This window comes from Nicotiana tabacum, chromosome 18 (genome assembly GCF_000715075.1).
Source record: "Nicotiana tabacum cultivar K326 chromosome 18, ASM71507v2, whole genome shotgun sequence".
NCBI classification, from domain to species: Eukaryota; Viridiplantae; Streptophyta; class Magnoliopsida; order Solanales; family Solanaceae; genus Nicotiana; species Nicotiana tabacum.
The window spans coordinates 104,953,215-104,968,100 of NC_134097.1; positions in this window are offsets into that span (position 1 = coordinate 104,953,215).

Below are 14,886 nucleotides of genomic sequence, written 5' to 3' on the forward strand. Positions count from 1 at the left end.
TGTTATATTTCTTTCAAACGGTTGTTATCTCTCGCTTGACACTTTCCTTTCTATTCCAAGGGCTTTCATCGTTTTTGATCATTCATTGCTTGATAAAACATGACTAACATACCTTCCATGTCTAGTGAGGGAGGTGAGCTGGTCCCTTTGTCGATGGTGCTCCCTCCTTATGAGGGGAATGCTCCTGCCGCCACTGAGGATGTGGGCTTCCCTTTGGTGGAGGAGATAATTCCCTGCAATTGTCGCGCCCCCTCCCCCCCTCCATCCGTCGGAGAGGAGTTTCCGGGTTTCGACATTCATGGGGTGTAATGACTCATTTCCTCTTTGGGAATTGGGTATTTTGAAGAGTCGTCACCTAATGGTTTAAGGTGCATTAGGACACCTATAGAGTTCATTTACAGTTGTGTTTGATAACCAGAGATTGGGTAAGGTCTAGAAATTATCCTAAGGGGAAGGTGTTAGGCACCCCTCAGGATCCACTAGTGTGGTTCCCGGCCAGATAGTTTTGTGAATTTGTGCAATTAGCAAGTAAACAAGTAAGGCTCAAGTAAGAGGGGATTTAAGTTAAACACACAAACGTTTGAAACAATTATTGAAAGGCAAGGTTTGAAAGAGTTATACGCTAAACATGCTTGTAAAAAAGATAAAAGGGGGTCCTATGTTTGTTTATAATATGGATCACCTCAATGCAATACCCGGTATGACACTCCTCAGAAGAGGGGATACACGTGGTATTAGCGCACCAGTCATCATATCCATATCAACCCTTCCCACTCCGTTTAAGGTATTAAAGCGCAGATTGATCTCGACCTCTATTGCATGCTATTACCCGTCCCATTCCTATCAGTCCCGGAGGAGTTTAGGACTACTATTCCTATAAGAGGGAGGGTGTTATGCTGACTCTTAGGTTTAAAGGTAAAAAGCTAAGGCGACATACAAAAAACACGTAGGACTGCATTTTGAAGGGGGGACATATAAACAATTAGAGGGCTCATGTATACCTCCGCAAACAATGCATATAAATAGCATTATTTAAACACAGTTAAGGTCTGAGCTTTAAAAAATCCTAAAGCAGATTTGAATCAGAACCAGATTCATTATATAACTTAGAAAAGAAGTCCGAACCAAGCATGCCTGCTGGTTGTACCAGTTGGTAATTAACAAAGGCAGTTCCAGTTTTATTTAAAGTTACTTACAGCTTGCCTAAACATAATAATGATGTCTTATGAGCATGATATCTATATGGATTGGGAATGCAGTAGAGCAGTGATTAATTTTAAACATAAGATTTGGACCCTATAGGCATGCTTTCTAATGATATTAATTAATGCGAAAAGAGTAGGCTATTTAATCTGATTCAGACAAGCACAAGCCAAACTGATTTTTTTAACTAAAACTGGTTTTAGACCTTATAGGCATGATTTCTATTACAACTGATTTTAAATCCTATAGTCATAGTATCTAATTATTGAAAGCTGACTTTTAACCATATAGGCATGATCTCTACTGTTAAAGCTATTTAGACCATATAGACATGGTTTCTAATTGTGAAAATAAAGCATGCAGAATTTATATTAAATCATAGCAGAAACTATAGGCATGATATCTAACAAGCCATGTTTGGAATCAAAATAGACCCTATAGTCATGTTATCTACCCAGTTTACCCACAACATACAACTACCCGCCCTTTTCACTAATCACCCCATAACTGTTTTATAACTTATTACAGCCCAAATGATTGAATTACAAAAGAAGTGTATAAATAAGAAACTACAACTAATGGAAGCCTGATCTTGACTTCCTCTCTGAATTATGTAATGGACCACTTCAATGCTAGTGTTTCAAAGCCTTTCTCATACCTGGGTGTGTCAAAGTTCCCTAAGGACCTTGAGGAATCCCGAGCAGTGCTCACACCCAGATTTGCATAACCAGACAGAATTAGTGAAGTGTGGAAGGGTCAGCCCTTATGTGTCCAAGTTCAGAGGGAGTTCAAGGGTCCCAAGGCAAGGCTCACACAAGAGAGAAGAACCTAGAATCTAAGAGTATAGTAGAAGTGCAGAACATAGTTGAAAGAGATTTATTTAAAAAGCTGGACTGACAGTCCATTTTTGAAAGCAATTAGTAACAAAGGTGATTCAAATCAGTTGCAGCAGTAAAACTTATAACTACACAGAATCAGTAGTCATAAAAAAGGGTCAAGGGATTTTGGGGATACATTGTCTGTAAGCACATGACCCTAGCAGGGGCCTAGTTTGGATATGCACAGCAATAGCTGATGCTAGCATGACCAGAAACTAGACAAAAGAATACAAACACATAGAGGAGATATGGGGGTTTGGAATTCATAAGACAGAGTATGCTTTAAAACACACATAAGGGATGCATTAATCTAAGGGAAAATGGGACATATTACAGCATGCTAATAATGTAACTTGACTGCAGAAACATGAGCAGAAGTAGGCAAGAGTGAAAGAAACTGAAGCAACTAAAGAAGCATGTTGTTGTTGGGGGTTGAAAAATTAACTAGGACATACCAGTAAAGAAGCAAAGTGCAGAAAGGTAAAGCAAGCAAGATTCTACAGTCTGGCCTTGGCTTTCAACAGGCTAGACAAAGCAATAACACAAATAGTAGTAAAGAAGGAGAGAGTTTTTGAGTGTAAGTGTGTGTTCTGAACTCAAATTGTTCGTGTGTTTGAAAGAAGAGAGGGTAGGATGTTTATAGTTTTGAAAACGAGTAAAGAATAAGGTAACAAGTAAGGTTTCATCACAAACATGGAAATAATCACAATCAAAATCAATTAACACAAGTACTTCCCTTTAATCAAGGGATTACTGCTTGAATGGATACTAACAAGGTTAATTAAGGAAAGAAATTGGTTTGAGACAGATTGATTGCCATATAAGGGGGTAGTAAAAGTATGAAGTAAATAATTGAGACTAAGTACAAAATATCTTAGTTTTGGGAAAGGATTCAGCAAGGTAGAACATCATAGCAGTTAAAGGAGGGGGATCAATTAATTTAAAGAAACGAGTAAAATTAGGGTTCATAAGAAAACCTTTGCAATCAGTCGCAATATTGAGGGAATCATGATCAATCAAGAAAGAAACATGATACTGCACTTCAACATATAAATAAAGTGAACAGAAGTATCAGACATGCAAGGCCAAACACATTGGCAAAAGAAACAACATAAACATACAGTAGTAGCAGGAATAAGCTAGGACTCAGTAGTAAAAGAGATCTACTTGAAGCACAGTAGTCAACAAGGTCAGGTAGTCACAAAGAATCAAAAGTGAAGAAGGCATAGTAACATGTAAAAAGAGTCAGAAACAAGTAAAAGGTCTCACAATAACAAGTGAGGAAAATCTTTTAAGAAATTAGGGTTTTAACAATAGGCGAGTTTAAGAGATGATAATAACTCAGAATCAGATGAGTCACACAAAGAAAAGAGAGTCAGAAACAAATAACTTAATCGAACAAGTATACATTCAAACAAATAGTTTTCAGAACTCGGATAAGACCAAAAGACCTAGGGTTTTCAACAACAGTCGAGTTTAAAAGATGGTAAAAACTCAGAATCAAATAAGTCAAATAAGGACAAAGAACTTAATCGAACGAGTATACACTCAAACAATAAGGACAATTTCAGAAATTGGATAAGACAAAAAAAACTTAGGGTTTTCAACATGTTGACTCAAGTATAAGGAAAGCATAACCAAGTCATTTGAACATAGTAAAATCATAAACGATTCTGAAAATCGAAGGAGATATCTTTAAAAAAGATTTTTAAGAAACCCTAATTGTTGAAAAATCAAGAGTCATTTGGAAAGAAAATCGAAGAACCTTAGAGAAAACACTTGAGAAGTTCATAATAAGCACAGATCTAAGATAGATCTGAAAGAAAATCAAAAGACCTTAAAGCTAGGATTTTAGAGAACCCCGAAAAAGTGAGAAAGACTTTGAAAGTTACTGATCTAGCCAGAAAAGCCGTGGATCTGACTTGAACGGTCAAAGGATGGTCAGAGAAAGGCCATGGATGGCAGGATAAAGGCTATGAACATAAGTTGAGCAAGGAATGGACCAGATCTCTTCAAGATCTGTCCATAAAATCACACAAACGGGCCATCAGAGGGTGTAGGAGGCTGGTATATGTCTCGAACGGCCATGAGAGACCATGGATTAGGCGGGGATTGAGGTGGATTAGGGTGAAATGGGGTGGCAGCGACTAAGGTTCATGTGAGGCTGCAGAGAGAATTGGGAGGAGAAGGATTCAAGGGCTGCATTTGGTAAAAAGTGAATTAGGTTAAGGGGTCATTTGGGTTTAATTATGGAAGGGTAAATTGTGGCTGTTGATCTGAATGATCAACAGCCTAGATTAAAAGGGTAGGTGGGGAATCCGGGTTTGGGTTAGTTGAAATTGGGTTAGGGTCGAGTTTAATTCAAATTGGGCGGGAGAAATTGGGTTTGATTTGGGGTTAAATTTAGGCTAAAAATTAAATACAAATGGGCTATTATTTAAATAGCCAATTTTCCCATTTTTAAATTATAGAAAATAGTAAATAAATTTCTGAAAATAAATTGAAAGCACTGGAAAGATTTATAACACATAAATAACAATTTTAAAATATAAGGCTTTATTTTATGAATATAAAACATAATTAAATCTTAAAAAGGCTAATATTGCAATTATATGCAATTAGCTTTAAAAAATACTAAACAAAATTATAAAAATTACATTAGCTATATTTTGGCATAAATATAAAGATCCAATAAATGAATCATCAAAAATAATAATTTTGGACATAATTATTGGGATTTTATGGATGAAAAGGGGAAATAAATCAATTTAAAAACCTTTAAAAATTATGGAAAAAATAATAAAACATTTGGATATGCTTATATATGCATATATGATATTTTAAAGGTATTTTGCATATTGAAAAAATATATAGGGAAAAATTGGGTATCAACAGCTGCATCTCTTTACCCGGGAAGGAAGAAAGAGTTGTCGGGTAAAGATATGATGGCCAATATTGACCGAGCGAAATGGTTTGAAGAGGTTTAGGCTGCACCCTAGCTTCTGAGCTGCCTACATATCCCTGGTTTTTACAGGAATCAGACCGTATGTAGTTCAAAATCCGTCGGCGAAGTATGCCGATGGAGACTTTTCAAGAACGGACGCAATATCCCGCGCGGGGTGAGTGGACGGCTCGTGGAAATGGTTAGGTTTGATATGGTTGCGGGAACTGGAGTAGAATCGCTCCTGTCGGGATGGGCGTTGCTTGCTAGTTTTCCTGCAATTAGGAACAATACAAGCGTATACTGTGCATAAAATTAAACATGATACAAATTCCCGTCAGACCATGAATGTTGTCTTTGGATGGTTAGGATGACGTCCTTAGAACATGTCGTCCTGGGCCATGAAGCGTATGATAAAGAATTCGTAAGCCATGAAATTATGCTCTCGGGCTATGAGGATGGTGCCTCCGAACAATGACGCCTTTGAATAATAATATGCAAAAGATTGAAAGGGATCATCAGGCCATGTTATGGTGTTCTCGGGCTATGAAGATGGTGCCTCTGAACGATGACGTCTTCGGATGAGTTGGTGATATTTAAACCCTTGAAGGATGCAGTAGTATGATGTGGACAAGACAGAGCTTAGTCTTGCGAATTGAGAGGCAGAGCTTAGCCCGAAAGAAAAGCGAAATAAATAGTGCTTGGGATAGTGCTTAATACTATTCTTGCCGGTATCATTGGATCCTAAAAATAATCAGGAAGCAAAATAATAACTTATATTATGGCAAAACAATCAAATGTTGAGACAATGAATGACTCTTTGGATAAGACTTAACTCTTTTACTACTACTTAAACTCTTATTTGGAGTGTTGATATCTCTTAAAATATTTCTTTTTTAAAATTTCAGTTTCTAAAATATTATTTTTCAATAATAATTATTTTTATAATAATATAATTGAAAATATTATTCTTAATTCAAAACTCATTCTAGTTGGCTATCTAAAAATATAAAAAATTCTTTAGCTAGTGAATTGTTTTTACTCCATTTTGATATTTGACATTAACCCTATTAAATATCTGAGTTATTTAAATTATATGTAAATAACATTAACATTTAAACCTTCTAAATAATTATAGATAATCGTCAGATATTAATTAAGAAATACTACATGAAAAAAGACTAACATTTTCTCAATTTTCATAGTGATAATTTTATTTTTGCACTATTCTCATAGGTGTCATTGGAACTTAAAAATAGCCACAAAGTGAAATAATAACTCATATTTATGGCAAAGCACAAAGGTTGACACGATATAAATGATTCTTTGATTACGACGTGACTCTTATACTACGACTTGAACTCTTATTTGGTATGATTTTATCTTTCAAAAAATATTTCTATTTTGAAATTTCAATTTCTAAAACTTTATATATATTATAATAATGATTATCTTTATAATGATGCAAGTGAAGATATTATCCTTAATTTAAAATTCACTTTAATCGGCTATCTAAAAATTTAAATGATTCTTTGGCCGAATTTATTTCAGTATGACCCCACTTTAAGTTTATCGATATCTCTAACCCAATAATTTGAATTTTTAATACCCTATATATAAAAAAAATTTGTTCTTTGAATCATTAAATGTTAAATTAGTTGATTATTATTATTATAAAATATTGCATATATTGTATTAAAATTGTCAAGTAGTTTATTTTTCGATACCATTCTAGCTTAACCTCAATGCAAACTACTCAAATTGTATTCCAATTAAAATTTGAATATCATATCAAGTTTGTTAGTAATAGTGATTTTTTAAAAACGACACATAATATAAAATAAAAAAAATATTCTAAGATATACTTATCTTATAATCTATGTATTTGAGTTCAAAAAAAAATATTTGAAATCGATGAGATTAACTTTCAAATTTTTTATGCTCAACAAAGATGAAACATAAGAAAAAATTTGTTGTCATCTTTTATTTCTCGTTTTTAGACCTTTCTAACATTTTTTTCAATGTTTATTTTCTTTTATCTTATTTTTTATGTCATTATTTTTTTTGTTACAAAAAATTAATTTACTTCACTATAAAAGGATGAGTTTTAATAAAAATTATCTACATATGAACTTTAATTATATTTTTAGTCTTTAGTTGAAGTTATTTCATATTTTTCTTTTGGCTTTATCTAATCAGCCTAAATAGGTGCTCACCCGATCAATTAAATTAAAAAATTGAATGGTGTGTAATTTATATATAATTTATATATAATATGTGTATAATCGTGTGTTGTCGGTATCTATTTATATTAGCTATAAAAAGTAAATAATAAATATGGCTGGATATTACGTAAATATTCCATAAGATTTCGGTTTTTTGAGTTTATCCATGATATAACTTCTATTATAATAATTTTAAAACTCTCTACTAATGTTCAAAAATATCTTATCTTTGAATTAAGAAAAGTAAAGCGTCTTTTCGAAATAATTTGTTTACATTTAAAAAAAAATATTTCACGTCATACAAATTTTTCTTTATATATACTCTTTGTTACACTCAAAAGTAGCTATAAAAACTCTCAATTAGAAACCAATTTCTCTCTTGTTGAGTTTGAAAAAAAAACCTTTCACATAATCTAATGATTCAAAACTAATATTCTTCAACGAAAAAAATATTATATCCTTGCAATATTGGACTACTACAGCTAAATGAAGGGGTTTCAGCTTCTACCTTTCAATTCTTTGAATGTGCTAAATTGAAATTAATGATAGCAATTGTATAGCCAAAGTTTTGCTATTTGTTTGATGTCCATTTATGCAAATTGACTCTTCAAACAAATATTCTTCAAGAAGAAAAAAAGAAATATTTTTTTAATATTGACTGATTTCGTGATATTTTTAATATTGTATGTTTACCTTATATATTAAATTTATTTTAAAATAATTTCGTTTTATTCAAATCTAGCTACAGTGTTTCAAAGAACTATACTTATAGGATTTTAAATGTGAAAGAGTTTTATAGTTATATGGAGTAGTTTTTTTTTGCTAGAGGCGAAGTAGTATTTAAATAACTAGGAAAAAATACAAAAGTTCCTAACATGATTGCATCTGATCATTAACGAATTAAGTATGATAACATGATAAAAAAAGATAAATTTTATTTTTAATTTAAATTCGAATTTTGAAACTTTATCTATAAATTTAAAATTATCTTTTAATTCAAATTCCGTATATATATATATATATATTATATTATATTATATTTGTATTTAACTAAAATAGTCAAATATAGAATAAAGTTACCGTACACTATTGACATTTATTAGCTTCCCACTTGGCTTAACCATAATGTCAATTATACATGGTAACTTTCTTGCTTTACTATATATATAGAGATTTTAAACTCAAGCGTGCAAACAAGTGTAGGTTAAAAGCTACTTCCTCCGGTCCACAATAAATGATCAATTTGCTTTTGGCATGCCCATTAAGATAATATTAAATTCTATATAAAAATACTTAGTATGACTAAACTACCCTTAATTAAATATTTAATGTGAGTAGTAAAAAAAGTTTTTAGGGAAATGTACATAAGGGTAATTTTGTAAAAATAAATTAAATTGTTTCTTGATTATATAAATGGACACTTATTTTGGACCAAAATAAAAAAGCAAATTGTTCAGTTATTGTGGACCGGGAAGTAAATAGTAAGAGATAGGAATTTCATCACGTGCAGTTTTGCAAAGCCATCTCAGTATCAACTTTCATAACAGGACCAATTTGTCTTCTTACGTGAATGACCTTTTGTTCTCTCATTTCTCCTAAGGTTGGCTGCTTGTCTTTCATAATCTTCTTCTCTCCAATTATTGGACACTGAAATTACTAGGGCACCATTACTACGTAATTACTAGTGATGAACTTTTATGTGTAAACCACCTTGCAGAACTCCAAGTTGGACATGCAAGTTTATTATATTAAAAGTATAAAATTCCAAAGCGAAATATCGATTACTTTTTTTCCTCTTACAAAATTTATTTCACATTAAACAAATTTGTGATTTAAGTTGCCTTCCTAATATTTAGGTCTTTCCTTATTAGATTGTATTATAATTTTATTTGTAGTGGAAAGGCGTAATTTTAATACAATAAAGACTTGGGTTTCTCACTTCATATACAATTTTTTTTTCTAAGTTGTTCGTATTCAGATGGGAATCTGTATTTCGATGTATGGAAAGAGAGATTCCGTGACAAATTACTACGGTAATATTATTAGAGTACTTAATAAAACTTAGGGTATAAGTGATTAAACACCCCTATTATATAACTCAGTTATAGATACGCCGGTAACCCATGTATTTTAAATTATAATCAAGTCTTATTCTTGCAATTCGACATGCTTTATTTAAATCTAAATAAGTAAATAACTAATGAAAGAAAAAACGAATTTCAGTATTTATAGTGAGAAGCGAATTATATGATTAAGAGATAGAAAACCTGATGAACTAATGCTCGATGTGTTGGATTGAGGCAGAAATGGCTTTTGGTTGAGGGGAAAGCTTGCTGCTGCTATAAACATACTCGCCTCATTTTCTAATATACAATTTAATGATTATACGACAAAAAACAAGTTAAATTAGAAAGAATAAAGTACTCTTTGTGTCACGACCCGATTGGTCATTTTGAGCAATTGCGCCCGCTTCGGTAGTTTGAGGTCTCGAGCAGCTTCACATTATGTATATCGACTTGTGTGCATGGTTGGATTCGGTTTCCGGATGAATTAGAATTGAATTGGAGGAAAGAACCTAGTTATGGAAGTTTAAACAGTGAAAATTTGACCGGAATTGGACTTTTGAGTAAACGAACCCGGAATGGGTCATGGGTGATCCAACAGCTTCGTATGGTGATTTTGGACTTAGGAGCGCGTTCGGATTCGGACTTGGAGGTCCGTAGGGTAATTTGAGGTGTTTCGGCGAAAGTTGAAAAAGTTGAAGTTTTGACCCATAGTTGACTTTTGTGATATCGGGGTCGGAATGCGATTCCGAGAGTTGGAGTAGCTCCGTTATGTCAATTTTGACTTGTCTGCAAAATTTGGCGTTATTCCGAGTTGAATTGATAGGTTTCGGCATGAGGTTTGACTTTTGAAGATTTGAAAATTTCTAAGCTTAATTTTTAGTTTGATTCATTGTTTTGTTATTGTTTTATGTGATTTGAAACCTCGAGCGAGTCCGTGTTAGGTTATATGACTTGTTTGTGTGATTAGACGGGGTTCCAGGAGCCTCGGGTGTGTTTCGGATGGGCTACGAGTCATTTTTACTTGTTTTTGAACTGCTGTATCTGCTTCTGGTATCCTCTTTCGCGTTCACAAACAGCCTTTCGCGTTCGCGAAGCTTTGTTGCTGGCCACCTGAAATCCTTCTTCGCGTTCGCGTTGGAACCTCGCGTTCGCGAAGCTCTGTCTCTCCCTTCATCGCGTTCGCGTTCCCCTTCTCGCGTTCGCGTAGTTATGCCGTTCCACTCTTCGCGTTCGGGTACTAGTACACGCGTTCGTGAAGGGCATTCTTTGGGCCATCAGATTCCCCTTCTTCGCGTTCTCGGACACATTGTCGCGTTCGCGATGAGTAACCTGAGCACCTTCTCTTTTTCTTCTTCACGAACGCGATATTTCCTCCGCGTTCGCGATGCTTTAAATATCTGGGCAGAATATAAGTTTCCAAATCAAGGGATAGGCTATTTTTAATATTCTTGAAGTTCTAGAGCTCGGTTTTAGGCGATTCTTTGTGGGTTTTTCAAGCAAAACGATTGGGTAAGTGTTCTTCACCTAGAATAGATTATATTCCATGAATTTGTTCTTGTTTTTATCATTTAATTTGTGACTTGGGTTGAGTAAAGTGTTGGTTTTTGAAAAAAATTCCTAAAATGAAAAATCATGATTTGACGGACCAAATGGTGTTGGAATTGGATAAGTTTTGTATGGTTGAACTCATTTTGGAATGAGTGATCGGATTTTGTAAAATTTGACGGGTTCCGAGGTGCAGTCTTGGGGGTCGACTTTTGGGTCAATTTTTATATCTTTGTAAAGATTGAAACATTATGATCTGGAATAGCTTCTTATATAATTTATTTATGCTTTGAAGTTAAATTGGTTAGATTTGAGCCACCCGGAGGTCTTTTCACCCGAGAAGTGCATTCTAGAGTACCGGTTTGTCATCTTTGAGGTAAGTATCTTGCCTAACCTTGTGTGGGGGACTTCCCCCTTAGGAATTAAATCTTCTATGCTAATTGTAGTCCGTGCATGCGAGGTGACGAGTCTGTGCTCGGACTTATTTGTGGATAATATGCTCTAGGGTTCGTAGGTCTTTATGTTCAATGTGGAGAGTATTTTGTTATGATTGAGTTTGATAATTGCTTAAATTGTCTCTATATGCTCCAAATGATGTTGCTAGCTTTCCTTGGATTCCTACGTGTTGCATTGACCCTCAACTGCCTTAATTGAAGTGATTGCCCTTCTTGTTGTCTGGATACTTCTTGATTGTGAGTTCCTCTATGACTTCGTGCAAATAGGTTACATGTCCAACTGTTGTAGTTGACGGTGTAGTTCTCACTTGTTTATTATGTCTTGTTGTGTGGTTGGGGTTTCATTGTGAAGTTAATTCTTGATACAAGTTTGGTTATAGCTGATGCCCTTGCCGGGACATATTTGATTCTTACTATTGGTTCCCTTGCCGTGACGTGTCTATTCTTGTTGTTGACTCCCTTGCCGGGATATTGTTGTTTCCTTATTATTCCCTTGCCGGGACGTTGTTGTTTCCATATAATGAAATGGGAGCGGGTGGTACGCCTACCACAAGATATAATGAAATGGGAGCGGGTGGTACGCCTATCACAAGATATAATAAAATGGGAGCGGGTGGTACGCCTACCACAAGATAAATGAAATGGGAAAGGGTGGTACGCCTACCACGAGATTAATGAAATGGGAGCCAGGTGGTACGCCTACCACAAGATATAATAAAATGGGAGCGGGTGGTACGCCTACCACAAGATATGATGAAATGGGAGCGGGTGGTATGCCTACCACAAGATATGATGAAATGGGAGCGGGTGGTACGCCTACCACAAGATATAATGAAATGGGAGCGGGTGGTACGCCCACCACAAGATATGATGAAATGGGAACGAGTGGTACGCCTACCACAAGATAAGTGAAATGGGAACAGGTGGCACGCCTGCCACGAGATAAATAAGATGAAAGTGAAATTCTGTGTTTGGTCTTCTTATCCTTGTTAGTGATTGGATATTTTTGGTGTCGTGCACCGTCAGTTTGCTATGTTTTGTTTTTGTTGCCAATTCAAATGTTTAAACTGTTTAATTCTTTCATTGCTGTGATCCTTTGTGTTGGAACCCACAATGTTTTCAGTACCTCACCGTATTTATACATATTTATTTATACGTTCCAATACTACAAACTTCAATAATTGTTACATCCTTAATTCAATTAGTGTCTCAATTATATCTCCTTAAACCGTTTGAGGTTGTATTTTACTCAAAAAGAAATTTCTACTAAGTTTTAAGTTTTCAACTCCCCTGTTAAAGGTAATAATTCTTCCGATGTTGTATTTTAAATTTAAAGGGGTATTTTCTTACGAGAATGATTTCTAAAAATAACTTCATCTTTTCTCGCTGATTTTTTTCAAACTTATTTAGAAATTCAAATTTAATTTATATTATGAAAATGGGACTTCTTGAACATCTTAAGTGTATTTGTAAGGATATTTGGTATTGTATATCATGGGGATTTTGTTGTTAAGAGTGAGATGGAAAATACGTGGGCACAAGGTGCCGTATGTGCTGAAAGTTCGAAAGTTGAGATTATGATGGATTGAAATGGTTGAGATGGTGTATTAAACTTAATGGGAGTGATTGAGTTGACATTGTTTCTTTAGTTGGATACATTCTTACTTGTCTCTGTCTCTGCTATATCAGTGTTGAATTGTTTGGCTTATCTGATTTACGTGATCTCCGTTCCTTACTATCCGTGTTCTCCCTTTATTGTTTATACTGTTTGTACCTGGATTTCTCTCCGTAGTTGGTATTACTTCGTTATCTTTATCTTGATGTTTATTATCATATCCTGTTAATCTTAATTGACCAGTAGGTGTCCTGACTGTTCCTCGTCACTACCCCACCGAGGTTAGTCTTGATACTTACTGGGCACAGCCATGGTTTGCTCATACTACACTTCTGTACTTTTTTTTGTGTACAGATCCAGGTATTGATCGATAGAGCTGTGCGGGTCATCGCAGTTGAGACTCACGGTAACCTGCTGCTGCGTTCGCAGGTCTCGGAGTCACCTTCAATTGTAATTATTTCCATTTGCTCTTTGTTTCGGGGCAGAGATGTATTATTTTGTGTAATTACTCTTAGATGGGCTTGTGACGTGTACCACTGGTTTTGGGGAAATTTTGGATTATTCAGAGTTGGTTAATTTAAAGTTAGAAAGCATCAATGTTATTTCAGTTTATGTTGAGCTTACCTAGTTTAGAGACTAGGTGCCATCACGCAATCCAACGGAGGAAAAATTGGGTCGTGACAAGTTGGTATCAGAGCTCTAGGTTCATGGGTGCTACGAGTCACAAGCAGGTTTAGTAGAGTCTTGCGGATCGGTACATAGACGTCTGTACTTATCTTTGCGAGACTATGAGACTGTTAGAAAATTCCCCTTCTTTCATTCCTTATCGTGCGATATTGATTCAGCTCGAAGTACATAACTTATGTTCCTTTACATCCACTTGTGTATAATATTACGCTCTCAGCGTTCGCCATGCGCCATTGGTTCGTGATGCTACAGACAGGCTACGAAGGAGTCAGGGATGCTCAGGCATTGTCTCAACATGTTGTTCAGACTGAAGACCCAGAGGTATTAAGAGACTATTCAGTTGATCGTATGGAGGCGCAACAGTTTCCGACATCTGGTTGATGAGTGCGAGCTGGGAAAGTTTAATTGATTGACTAGTCGACGCAACTTTTGGCAAGGTCACGAGGTGGGAGTTGATTGGGAGTAATTAGTGGTATTGGGGTACCTTGTGGATTGTGTTGTGCGAGCGGTGAGAGTAGTTTTGTGGATTATCAGACGTTGTTTCCCATGACATTGCGCCAAGTGGAGGAGTCTAATAGCGATATTCAGATTGCAGAGTCAGACTTACATCAGTTTGGGCTGGAGGCATGCATATATGTAATATCGGTGGATTCTCGGGTTTTGCATTTGACCAAGTATCGATATTTTACATGAGATGATATTGGGGCTTGCAATATTTCTACGTCAATAATGGGTCTGTATTTCAGCATCAAAGGGAGTCAGAGGAACAACTTCAGATTCATAGAAGGTCTACTCAGCGTTGGTGCCGTGGTGGCGGCAGGACGAGATGCTTTAGAGGAAATGCAGTGGTTTATAAGCTTCTGGCTATGTGGTTCGTGTTGGGATTATCTGTATTTGGGACTTTGATTGGGATTGTTGCATATCGACTATCCGAAGAAATGAGTCAGTTCAGTAGTGTTGGGTCAACATAGAAATGAAAGTAAATGGTCCCTTTCAATGGGAATTCCCTACTGGAATTTGTACAAACACTCTTGGATTGGACGGTTTGGGTGACTCGGTTGAGTTAGGGCGGTGCAGTCTTGACGACCTATTTGTGTACGGGCGGATTCGGAGGGTTCTCGATGGTTTGACTGCGGCTTGAGTTGGGAGTCTTCTATGGGCATAAAGAATATGTGGTACATTGTGGTTTTCCCCTGAATCAGTATCTGAAAGTAATAGAGTGTTGGCATTACTGACTATTATATGTGAAGAGTGTGAATTTTGAAAAGGAC